The sequence below is a fragment of the Salvelinus namaycush genome, chromosome 16 (assembly GCF_016432855.1).
Source record: "Salvelinus namaycush isolate Seneca chromosome 16, SaNama_1.0, whole genome shotgun sequence".
NCBI lineage: Eukaryota > Metazoa > Chordata > Actinopteri > Salmoniformes > Salmonidae > Salvelinus > Salvelinus namaycush.
Genome location: NC_052322.1, coordinates 42,953,201 through 42,965,480, shown reverse-complemented (window position 1 = coordinate 42,965,480; position 12,280 = coordinate 42,953,201). Strand labels below are relative to the sequence as shown.

The window sequence follows — 12,280 nt, the reverse complement described above, 5'->3', positions numbered from 1 at the left end:
CCACCATAGACTGTATATCAGCTACAGAGGAGTCACCATAGTCAATAAATCATCTTATATATCTATGGGAGCCACAAGCTCCGACAGACAGCAGGGTATAGTACAAGGCTGCTGGTGGTTCAAATCAGATTGATCAGGTCTGTAAACATGTTAGTATTCAGTAAGAGTAAGCTCTGAGCAGAGTGTTTGAAGTAGGAGAGATCCTCTGTCTGCTAGGTCATTAGTATTCTACTGGCTGCTCTTTTCCAACAACATGACTGGCTCCCAGTCCCACCACCTAGCTACCAGTCAAATTAACCTGACTGGCTCCAACCACCTAGTTACCAGTCATATTAACCTGACTGGCTCCAACCACCTAGTTACCAGTCATATTAACCTGACTGGCTCCCAGTCCCACCACCTAGCTACCAGTCAAATTAACCTGACTGGCTCCAACCACCTAGTTACCAGTCATATTAACCTTACTGGCTCCAACCACCTAGTTACCAGTCATATTAACCTGAATGGCTCCAACCACCTAGTTACCAGTCATATTAACCTGACTGGCTCTCAGTCCCACCACCTAGTTACCAGTCATATTAACCTGACTGGCTCCCAGTCCCACCACCTAGTTACCAGTCATATTAACCTGACTGGCTCCAACCACCTAGTTACCAGTCATATTAACCTGACTGGCTCCCACCACCTAGTTACCAGTCATATTAACCTGACTGGCTCCAACCACCTAGTTACCAGTCATATTAACCTGACTGGCTCCAACCACCTAGTTACCAGTCATATTAACCTGACTGGCTCCAACCACCTAGTTACCAGTCATATTAACCTGACTGGCTCCAACCACCTAGTTACCAGTCATATTAACCTGACTGGCTCCAACCACCTAGTTACCAGTCATATTAACCTGACTGGCTCCCAGTTCCACCACCTAGTTACCAGTCATATTAACCTGACTGGCTCCAACCACCTAGTTACCAGTCATATTAACCTGACTGGCTCCCACCACCTAGTTACCAGTCATATTAACCTGACTGGCTCACAGTCCCACCACCTAGTTACCAGTCATATTAACCTGACTGGCTCCAACCACCTAGTTACCAGTCATATTAACCTGACTGGCTCCCACCACCTAGTTACCAGTCATAGTAACCTGACTGGCTCACAGTCCCACCACCTAGCTACCAGTCATATTAACCTGACTGGCTCCAACCACCTAGTTACCAGTCATATTAACCTGACTGGCTCTCAGTCCCACCACCTAGTTACCAGTCATATTAACCTGACTGGCTCCCAGTTCCACCACCTAGTTACCAGTCATATTAACCTGACTGGCTCCAACCACCTAGTTACCAGTCATATTAACCTGACTGGCTCCCACCACCTAGTTACCAGTCATATTAACCTGACTGGCTCCAACCACCTAGTTACCAGTCATATTAACCTGACTGGCTCCCACCACCTAGTTACCAGTCATATTAACCTGACTGGCTCCCAGTCCCACCACCTAGTTACCAGTCATATTAACCTGACTGGCTCCAACCACCTAGTTACCAGTCATATTAACCTGACTGGCTCCAACCACCTAGTTACCAGTCATATTAACCTGACTGGCTCTCAGTCCCACCACCTAGTTACCAGTCATATTAACCTGACTGGCTCCAACCACCTAGTTACCAGTCATATTAACCTGACTGTCTCCAACCACCTAGTTACCAGTCATATTAACCTGACTGGCTCCAACCACCTAGTTACCAGTCATATTAACCTGACTGTCTCCAACCACCTGGTTACCAGTCATATTAACCTGACTGGCTCCAACCACCTAGTTACCAGTCATATTAACCTGACTGGCTCCAACCACCTAGTTACCAGTCATATTAACCTGACTGTCTCCAACCACCTAGTTACCAGTCATATTAACCTGACTGGCTCCAACCACCTAGTTACCAGTCATATTAACCTGACTGGCTCCAACCACCTAGTTACCAGTCATATTAACCTGACTGGCTCCAACCACCTAGTTACCAGTCATATTAACCTGACTGGCTCCAACCACCTGGTTACCAGTCATATTAACCTGACTGTCTCCAACCACCTGGTTACCAGTCATATTAACCTGACTGGCTCCAACCACCTAGTTACCAGTCATATTAACCTGACTGGCTCCAACCACCTAGTTACCAGTCATATTAACCTGACTGGCTCCCAGTCCCACCACCTAGTTACCAGTCATATTAACCTGACTGGCTCCAACCACCTAGTTACCAGTCATATTAACCTGACTGGCTCCAACCACCTAGTTACCAGTCATATTAACCTGACTGGCTCTCAGTCCCACCACCTAGTTACCAGTCATATTAACCTTACTGGCTCCAACCACCTAGTTACCGGTCATATTAACCTGACTGGCTCCAACCACCTAGTTACCAGTCATATTAACCTGACTGGCTCTCAGTCCCACCACCTAGTTACCAGTCATATTAACCTGACTGGCTCCAACCACCTAGTTACCAGTCATATTAACCTGACTGGCTCCAACCACCTAGTTACCAGTCATATTAACCTGACTGGCTCCCACCACCTAGTTACCAGTCATATTAACCTGACTGGCTCCAACCACCTAGTTACCAGTCATATTAACCTTACTGGCTCCCAGTTCCACCACCTAGTTACCAGTCATATTAACCTGACTGGCTCCCAGTTCCACCACCTAGTTACCAGTCATATTAACCTGACTGGCTCCAACCACCTAGTTACCAGTCATATTAACCTGACTGGCTCCAACCACCTAGTTACCAGTCATATTAACCTGACTGTCTCCAACTACCTAGTTACCAGTCATATTAACCTGACTGGCTCCAACCACCTAGTTACCAGTCATATTAACCTGACTGTCTCCAACCACCTGGTTACCAGTCATATTAACCTGACTGGCTCCAACCACCTAGTTACCAGTCATATTAACCTGACTGGCTCCAACCACCTAGTTACCAGTCATATTAACCTGACTGGCTCCAACCACCTAGTTACCAGTCATATTAACCTGACTGGCTCCAACCACCTAGTTACCAGTCATATTAACCTGACTGTCTCCAACCACCTAGTTACCAGTCATATTAACCTGACTGGCTCCAACCACCTAGTTACCAGTCATATTAACCTGACTGTCTCCAACCACCTAGTTACCAGTCATATTAACCTGACTGGCTCCCAGTTCCACCACCTAGTTACCAGTCATATTAACCTGACTGGCTCCAACCACCTAGTTACCAGTCATATTAACCTGACTGGCTCCAACCACCTAGTTACCAGTCATATTAACCTGACTGGCTCCAACCACCTAGTTACCAGTCAAATTAACCTGACTGGCTCCAACCACCTAGTTACCAGTCAAATTAACCTGACTGGCTCTCAGTCCCACCACCTAGTTACCAGTCATATTAACCTGACTGGCTCCAACCACCTAGTTACCAGTCATATTAACCTGACTGGCTCCAACCACCTAGTTACCAGTCATATTAACCTGACTGTCTCCAACCACCTAGTTACCAGTCATATTAACCTGAATGGCTCCAACCACCTAGTTACCAGTCATATTAACCTGACTGGCTCCAACCACCTAGTTACCAGTCATATTAACCTGAATGGCTCCAACCACCTAGTTACCAGTCATATTAACCTGAATGGCTCCAACCACCTAGTTACCAGTCATATTAACCTGACTGGCTCCAACCACCTAGTTACCAGTCATATTAACCTGACTGGCTCCAACCACCTAGTTACCAGTCATATTAACCTGACTGGCTCCCACCACCTAGTTACCAGTCATATTAACCTGACTGGCTCCAACCACCTAGTTACCAGTCATATTAACCTGACTGGCTCCCAGTCCCACCACCTAGTTACCAGTCATATTAACCTGACTGGCTCCAACCACCTAGTTACCAGTCATATTAACCTGACTGGCTCCCAGTCCCACCACCTAGTTACCAGTCATATTAACCTGACTGGCTCCCAGTCCCACCACCTAGTTACCAGTCATATTAACCTGACTGGCTCCAACCACCTAGTTACCAGTCATATTAACCTGACTGGCTCCCAGTCCAACCACCTAGTTACCAGTCAAATTAACCTGACTGGCTCCAACCACCTAGTTACCAGTCATATTAACCTGACTGTCTCCAACCACCTAGTTACCAGTCATATTAACCTGACTGGCTCCAACCACCTAGTTACCAGTCATATTAACCTGACTGGCTCCAACCACCTAGTTACCAGTCATATTAACCTGACTGTCTCCAACCACCTAGTTACCAGTCATATTAACCTGACTGGCTCCAACCACCTAGTTACCAGTCATATTAACCTGAATGGCTCCAACCACCTAGTTACCAGTCATATTAACCTGACTGGCTCCAACCACCTAGTTACCAGTCATATTAACCTGACTGGCTCCAACCACCTAGTTACCAGTCATATTAACCTGACTGGCTCCCAGTCCCACCACCTAGTTACCAGTCATATTAACCTGACTGGCTCCAACCACCTAGTTACCAGTCATATTAACCTGACTGGCTCCCAGTCCCACCACCTAGTTACCAGTCATATTAACCTGACTGGCTCCCAGTCCCACCACCTAGTTACCAGTCATATTAACCTGACTGGCTCCAACCACCTAGTTACCAGTCATATTAACCTGACTGGCTCCCAGTCCAACCACCTAGTTACCAGTCATATTAACCTGACTGGCTCCAACCACCTAGTTACCAGTCATATTAACCTGAATGGCTCCAACCACCTAGTTACCAGTCATATTAACCTGACTGGCTCCAACCACCTAGTTACCAGTCATATTAACCTGACTGGCTCCAACCACCTAGTTACCAGTCATATTAACCTGAATGGCTCCAACCACCTAGTTACCAGTCATATTAACCTGACTGGCTCCAACCACCTAGTTACCAGTCATATTAACCTGACTGGCTCCAACCACCTAGTTACCAGTCATATTAACCTGACTGGCTCCAACCACCTAGTTACCAGTCATATTAACCTGACTGGCTCCAACCACCTAGTTACCAGTCATATTAACCTGAATGGCTCCAACCACCTAGTTACCAGTCATATTAACCTGACTGGCTCCAACCACCTAGTTACCAGTCATATTAACCTGACTGGCTCCAACCACCTAGTTACCAGTCATATTAACCTGACTGTCTCCAACCACCTAGTTACCAGTCATATTAACCTGACTGGCTCCAACCACCTGGTTACCAGTCATATCAGGGAAAATATTATAGAACCTCATGTATAATTGAATCAATTCAGAAAGACTGATATTGATATTCCTTACACACTACAATGAATGCTCACTCTCACTAGGGGGTTCAATCCTGACAGTAGACGTGTGCATTCTGCTTCATCACACGTGTGTAAGAACATCCTATTCACACCAGGAGAGCCAGGCAGCCAGATCCAGAGTGTGTGGTATTGAATATTACCCAACATCCCCCTGGAAAGGACACAAAGAGCACGTCTCCACATTACCCTATAGATCTGCTCATGGTATTATCACTGCCAGGGATAGAAACATATCCCATTTTATTTTATTTTAATTTAACTAGGCAAGTCCGTTTTTATAATGACGGCCTACACAGGCCAAACCCGGACGACGCTGGGCGAATTGTGCGCCGCCCTATGGGACTACCAATCACGGCCTACCCCGGGCCAAACCCGGACGACGCTGGGCCAATTGTGCGCCGCCCTATGGGACTACCAATCACGGCCTGTTGTGATACATGCCTGGATTCAACCAGGGTGTCTGCGGTGGCGACTCGAGCACGGAGATGCAGTGCCTTAGACCGCTCCACTCGGGAGCCCCATGTCCATTGACATCAGCATAAACATATTTTAACCATGTTTCATGACACAGCACATCTGCTCAATTCCCTTAATACAGCCCAATACTGCAACACTTATCTGGACACATACAGGACACTATACAGAAGGACATTAGGTTTTAGTCAACACTATAGTCAAGAACATTAGGTTTTAGTCAACACTATACTGAAGGACATTAGGTTTTAGTCAACACTATACAGAAGGACATTAGGTTTTAGTCAACACTATAGTCAAGGACATTAGGTTTTAGTCAACACTATAGTCAAGGACATTAGGTTTTAGTCAACACTATAGTCAAGGACATTAGGTTTTAGTCAACACTATACTGAAGGACATTAGGTTTTAGTCAACACTATAGTCAAGGACATTAGGTTTTAGTCAACACTATACTGAAGGACATTAGGTTTTAGTCAACACTATACAGAAGGACATTAGGTTTTAGTCAACACTATACTGAAGGACATTAGGTTTTAGTCAACACTATACCGAAGGACATTAGGTTTTAGTCAACACTATAGTCAAGGACATTAGGTTTTAGTCAACACTATACTGAAGGACATTAGGTTTTAGTCAACACTATAGTCAAGGACATTAGGTTTTAGTCAACACTATAGTCAAGGACATTAGGTTTTAGTCAACACTATACAGAAGGACATTAGGTTTTAGTCAACACTATACTGAAGGACATTAGGTTTTAGTCAACACTATACCGAAGGACATTAGGTTTTAGTCAACACTATAGTCAAGGACATTAGGTTTTAGTCAACACTATAGTCAAGGACATTAGGTTTTAGTCAACACTATACTGAAGGACATTAGGTTTTAGTCAACACTATGCTGAAGGACATTAGGTTTTAGTCAACACTATACAGAAGGACATTAGGTTTTAGTCAACACTATAGTCAAGGACATTAGGTTTTAGTCAACACTATACTGAAGGACATTAGGTTTTAGTCAACACTATGCTGAAGGACATTAGGTTTTAGTCAACACTATACAGAAGGACATTAGGTTTTAGTCAACACTATAGTCAAGGACATTAGGTTTTAGTCAACACTATAGTCAAGGACATTAGGTTTTAGTCAACACTATACTGAAGGACATTAGGTTTTAGTCAACACTATAGTCAAGGACATTAGGTTTTAGTCAACACTATACAGAAGGACATTAGGTTTTAGTCAACACTATACTGAAGGACATTAGGTTTTAGTCAACACTATACCGAAGGACATTAGGTTTTAGTCAACACTATAGTCAAGGACATTAGGTTTTAGTCAACACTATAGTCAAGGACATTAGGTTTTAGTCAACACTATACTGAAGGACATTAGGTTTTAGTCAACACTATGCTGAAGGACATTAGGTTTTAGTCAACACTATACAGAAGGACATTAGGTTTTAGTCAACACTATAGTCAAGGACATTAGGTTTTAGTCAACACTATACTGAAGGACATTAGGTTTTAGTCAACACTATGCTGAAGGACATTAGGTTTTAGTCAACACTATACAGAAGGACATTAGGTTTTAGTCAACACTATAGTCAAGGACATTAGGTTTTAGTCAACACTATAGTCAAGGACATTAGGTTTTAGTCAACACTATAGTCAAGGACATTAGGTTTTAGTCAACACTATACTGAAGGACATTAGGTTTTAGTCAACACTATACTGAAGGACATTAGGTTTTAGTCAACACTATACTGAAGGACATTAGGTTTTAGTCAACACTATGCTGAAGGACATTAGGTTTTAGTCAACACTATAGTCAAGGACATTAGGTTTTAGTCAACACTATACTGAAGGACATTAGGTTTTAGTCAACACTATGCTGAAGGACATTAGGTTTTAGTCAACACTATAGTCAAGGACATTAGGTTTTAGTCAACACTATACTGAAGGACATTAGGTTTTAGTCAACACTATACAGAAGGACATTAGGTTTTAGTCAACACTATACAGAAGGACATTAGGTTTTAGTCAACACTATACTGAAGGACATTAGGTTTTAGTCAACACTATACTGAAGGACATTAGGTTTTAGTCAACACTATACAGAAGGACATTAGGTTTTAGTCAACACTATAGTCAAGGACATTAGGTTTTAGTCAACACTATAGTCAAGGACATTAGGTTTTAGTCAACACTATAGTCAAGGACATTAGGTTTTAGTCAACACTATAGTCAAGGACATTAGGTTTTAGTCAACACTATACTGAAGGACATTAGGTTTTAGTCAACACAATAGTCAAGGACATTAGGTTTTAGTCAACACTATAGTCAAGGACATTAGGTTTTAGTCAACACTATACTGAAGGACATTAGGTTTTAGTCAACACTATACTGAAGGACATTAGGTTTTAGTCAACACTATAGTCAAGGACATTAGGTTTTAGTCAACACTATACTGAAGGGCATTAGGTTTTAGTCAACACTATAGTCAAGGACATTAGGTTTTAGTCAACACTATACAGAAGGACATTAGGTTTTAGTCAACACAATAGTCAAGGACATTAGGTTTTAGTCAACACTATGCTGAAGGACATTAGGTTTTAGTCAACACTATGCTGAAGGACATTAGGTTTTAGTCAACACTATAGTCAAGGACATTAGGTTTTAGTCAACACTATACTGAAGGGCATTAGGTTTTAGTCAACACTATAGTCAAGGACATTAGGTTTTAGTCAACACTATACAGAAGGACATTAGGTTTTAGTCAACACTATACTGAAGGACATTAGGTTTTAGTCAACACTATAGTCAAGGACATTAGGTTTTAGTCAACACTATACTGAAGGACATTAGGTTTTAGTCAACACTATACTGAAGGACATTAGGTTTTAGTCAACACAATAGTCAAGGACATTAGGTTTTAGTCAACACTATACAGAAGGACATTAGGTTTTAGTCAACACTATAGTCAAGGACATTAGGTTTTAGTCAACACTATACTGAAGCACATTAGGTTTTAGTCAACACTATACTGAAGGACATTAGGTTTTAGTCAACACTATACTGAAGGACATTAGGTTTTAGTCAACACTATACAGAAGGACATTAGGTTTTAGTCAACACTATAGTCAAGGACATTAGGTTTTAGTCAACACTATACAGAAGGACATTAGGTTTTAGTCAACACTATACTGAAGGACATTAGGTTTTAGTCAACACTATACCGAAGGACATTAGGTTTTAGTCAACACTATAGTCAAGGACATTAGGTTTTAGTCAACACTATACCGAAGGACATTAGGTTTTAGTCAACACTATACTGAAGGACATTAGGTTTTAGTCAACACTATACAGAAGGACATTAGGTTTTAGTCAACACAATAGTCAAGGACATTAGGTTTTAGTCAACACTATAGTCAAGGACATTAGGTTTTAGTCAACACTATAGTCAAGGACATTAGGTTTTAGTCCAACACTATACTGAAGGACATTAGGTTTTGAGTTTGTACAGAAAAGAGTAGGAGGTGTTACGGGAAAGAAAGAGAGAGAACATGTCTAGCTTTGCTTGTTCCAGAACAGACACACAGCCAGGACATGGTCACCAACAAACTAACATGGTCCAAGCACACCAAAGACAGTCGTGAAGAGGGCACGACAAAACCTATTCCCACTCATGTGACTGACAAGATTTGGCATGGGTCCTCAGATCCTCAAAAGGTTCTACAGCTGCACCATCGAGAGCATCCTGACTGGTTGCATCACTGCCTTGTATGGCAACTACTCGGCCTCCGACCGCAAGGCACTGGGGCCAAGCTTCCTGCCATCCAGGACCTCTATACCAGGCGGTGTCAGAGGAAGGACTTAAAAATTGTCAAAGACTCCAGCCACCTTAGTCATAGACTGTTCTCTCTGCTACCGCACGGCAAGCGGTACCGGAGCGCCAAGTCGAGGTCCAAAAGGCTTCTAAACAGCTTCTACCCCCCAAGCCATAAGACTCCTGAACAGCTAATCAAATGGCTACCCAGACTATTTGCATTGACCCCCCCCCCCCCCCCCCCCACACCCTCTTTAACGCTGCTGCTGCTACTCTCTGTTTATTATCTATGCACAGTCACTTTAATAACTCTACCTACATGTACATACTACCTCAACTAACCGGTGCCCCCTCACATTGACCGGCACCCCCTGTATAGAGCCTCGCTACTGTTATTTTACTGGCTCTCTTTAATTATTTGTTACTTTGATTTATTTTATTATTTTTGGGGGGGGGGGGGTATTTATTCTTAAAACTGTATTGTTGGTTAAGTAAGTAAGCATTTCACTGTAAGGTCTACACCTGTTGTATTCGGCGCATGTGACAAATACAATTTGATTTGATTTGATTTTACACACAGCTAGGACAGACACACAGCCAGGACAGACACACAGCCAGCTGGGACTCTTTATTGATGGAAGCTGAGAGTGTGAAAGAGCTGCTATACCCGGGTTTAGGACTTGGTTTAGGGCCAGGGTTAGGACCAGGGTTATCCATAGAACCTGGATGTCCTTTAAAGGAAAGGGGGATACCTAGTTAGTTGTACAACTGAATGGATTCAACTGAAATGTGTCTTCCGCATTTAACCCAACCCCTCTGAATAAGAAAGGTTCGGGTGGCTGCCTAAATCGACATCCACATCATCGGCGCCCTGGAAACAGTGGGTTAATGCCTTGCTTAGGGGCAGAAAAACAGATCTTTACCTTGTCAGCTCAGGGATTCGATCCAGCAACCTTTCGGTTACTGTTCCAACACTCTAACCACCAGGCTACTTAAAACCTGTTTGGGATAGGGGGCAGCATTTTCACGTCCGGATGAAAAGCATGCCCAAAGTAAAATGCCTGCTACTCAGGCCCAGAAGCTAGGATATGCATATAATTGATTTGGATAGATAACACTCTACAGTTTCTACAACTGTTAAAATAATGTCTGTGAGTATAACAGAACTTATTTGGCAGGCGAAAACCCGAGGACAAACCATCCAGGATTTTTTGTTGTTGTTGAGTTCTGTGTTTTCTATTTGTTTTCTATGGGAACCTAGATTTCTGTGGCACTTGGTTGCAGTTCCTATTGCTTCCACTAGATGTCAACAGTCTTTAGAAATTGGTTGATGTTTTTCTTTAGAGAAATGAAGAAGTACGGCTATTCAGAACGAGGGTCCAGCCTGGTGTACTCTTGTTTGGGGCGCACAACCTGAAGCTCGCTCCACTTTCATTTTAGCCGCAATTGAACACAGTGTATCCCGTCTTAAATTTTATCGATTATTTACATTTTAAAATATCTAAAGTTGGATTTGGAAAGTTGTTTGAAACGTTTGGACAAAGTTTATAGGTAACTTATTAGATATTTTGTAGTCATGTTGGGCGAGCTGGAACCGGTGTTTTTCTGAATCAAACGCGCCAAATAAATGGACATTTTGGAGATAGAACGACGGAATTAATCGAACAAAAGGACCACTTGTGATGTTTATGGGACATATTGGAGTGCATACAGAAGAAGCTCTTCAAAGGTAAGGCATGAATTATATCGTTATTTCTGAGTTTTGTGTCGCGCCTGGCGGGTTGAAATATGATTGTCATGTGTTTGTTTGATGGGGTGCTGTCTTCAGATAATCGCATGGTTTGATTTCGCCGTAAAGCCTTTTTGAAATCTGACATGGTGGCTGGATTAACATGAAGTTAACCCCTTAACCCTGGACAGTTTTACAGGCCCTCTACCTGAATGTACTTTAACCTCTTAACCCTGGACAGTTTTTACAGGCCCTCTACCTGGATGTCCTATAACCTCTTAACTCTGGACAGTTTTACAAGCCCCCCTACCTGAATGTCCTATAACCTCTTAACCCTGGACAGTTTTACAGGCCCCCTACCTGAATGTCCTATAACCTGTTAACCCTGGACAGTTTTACAGGCCCCCTACCTGAATGTCCTATAACCTGTTAACCCTGGACAGTTTTACAGGCCCCCTACCTGAATGTCCTATAACCTGTTAACCCAGGACAGTTTTACAGGCCCCCTACCTGAATGTCCTATAACCTCTTAACCCTGGACAGTTTTACAGGCCCCCTACCTGAATGTCCTATAACCTCTTAACCCTGGACAGTTTTACAGGTCCCCTACCTGAATGTCCTATAACCTCTTAACCCTGGACAGTTTTACAGGCCCCCTACCTGAATGTCCTATAACCTCTTAACCCTGGACAGTTTTACAGGCCCCCTACCTGAATGTCCTATAACCTGTTAACCCTGGACAGTTTTACAGGCCCCCTACCTGAATGTCCTATAACCTGTTAACCCTGGACAGTTTTACAGGCCCCCTACCTGAATGTCCTATAACCTCTTAACCCTGGACAGTTTTACAGGCCCCCTACCTGAATGTCCTTTAACCTCTTAACCCTGG

At 43.1% G+C, this 12,280-nt stretch overlaps 1 protein-coding gene across 1 annotated transcript in view; it reads right to left on the bottom strand.

Annotated features, from left to right (window-relative positions):
- Positions 1-12,280, bottom strand: part of LOC120061692 (FYVE, RhoGEF and PH domain-containing protein 1-like) — a 36,103-nt gene that overhangs the window by 17,648 nt on the left and 6,175 nt on the right. The window lies entirely within an intron of this gene.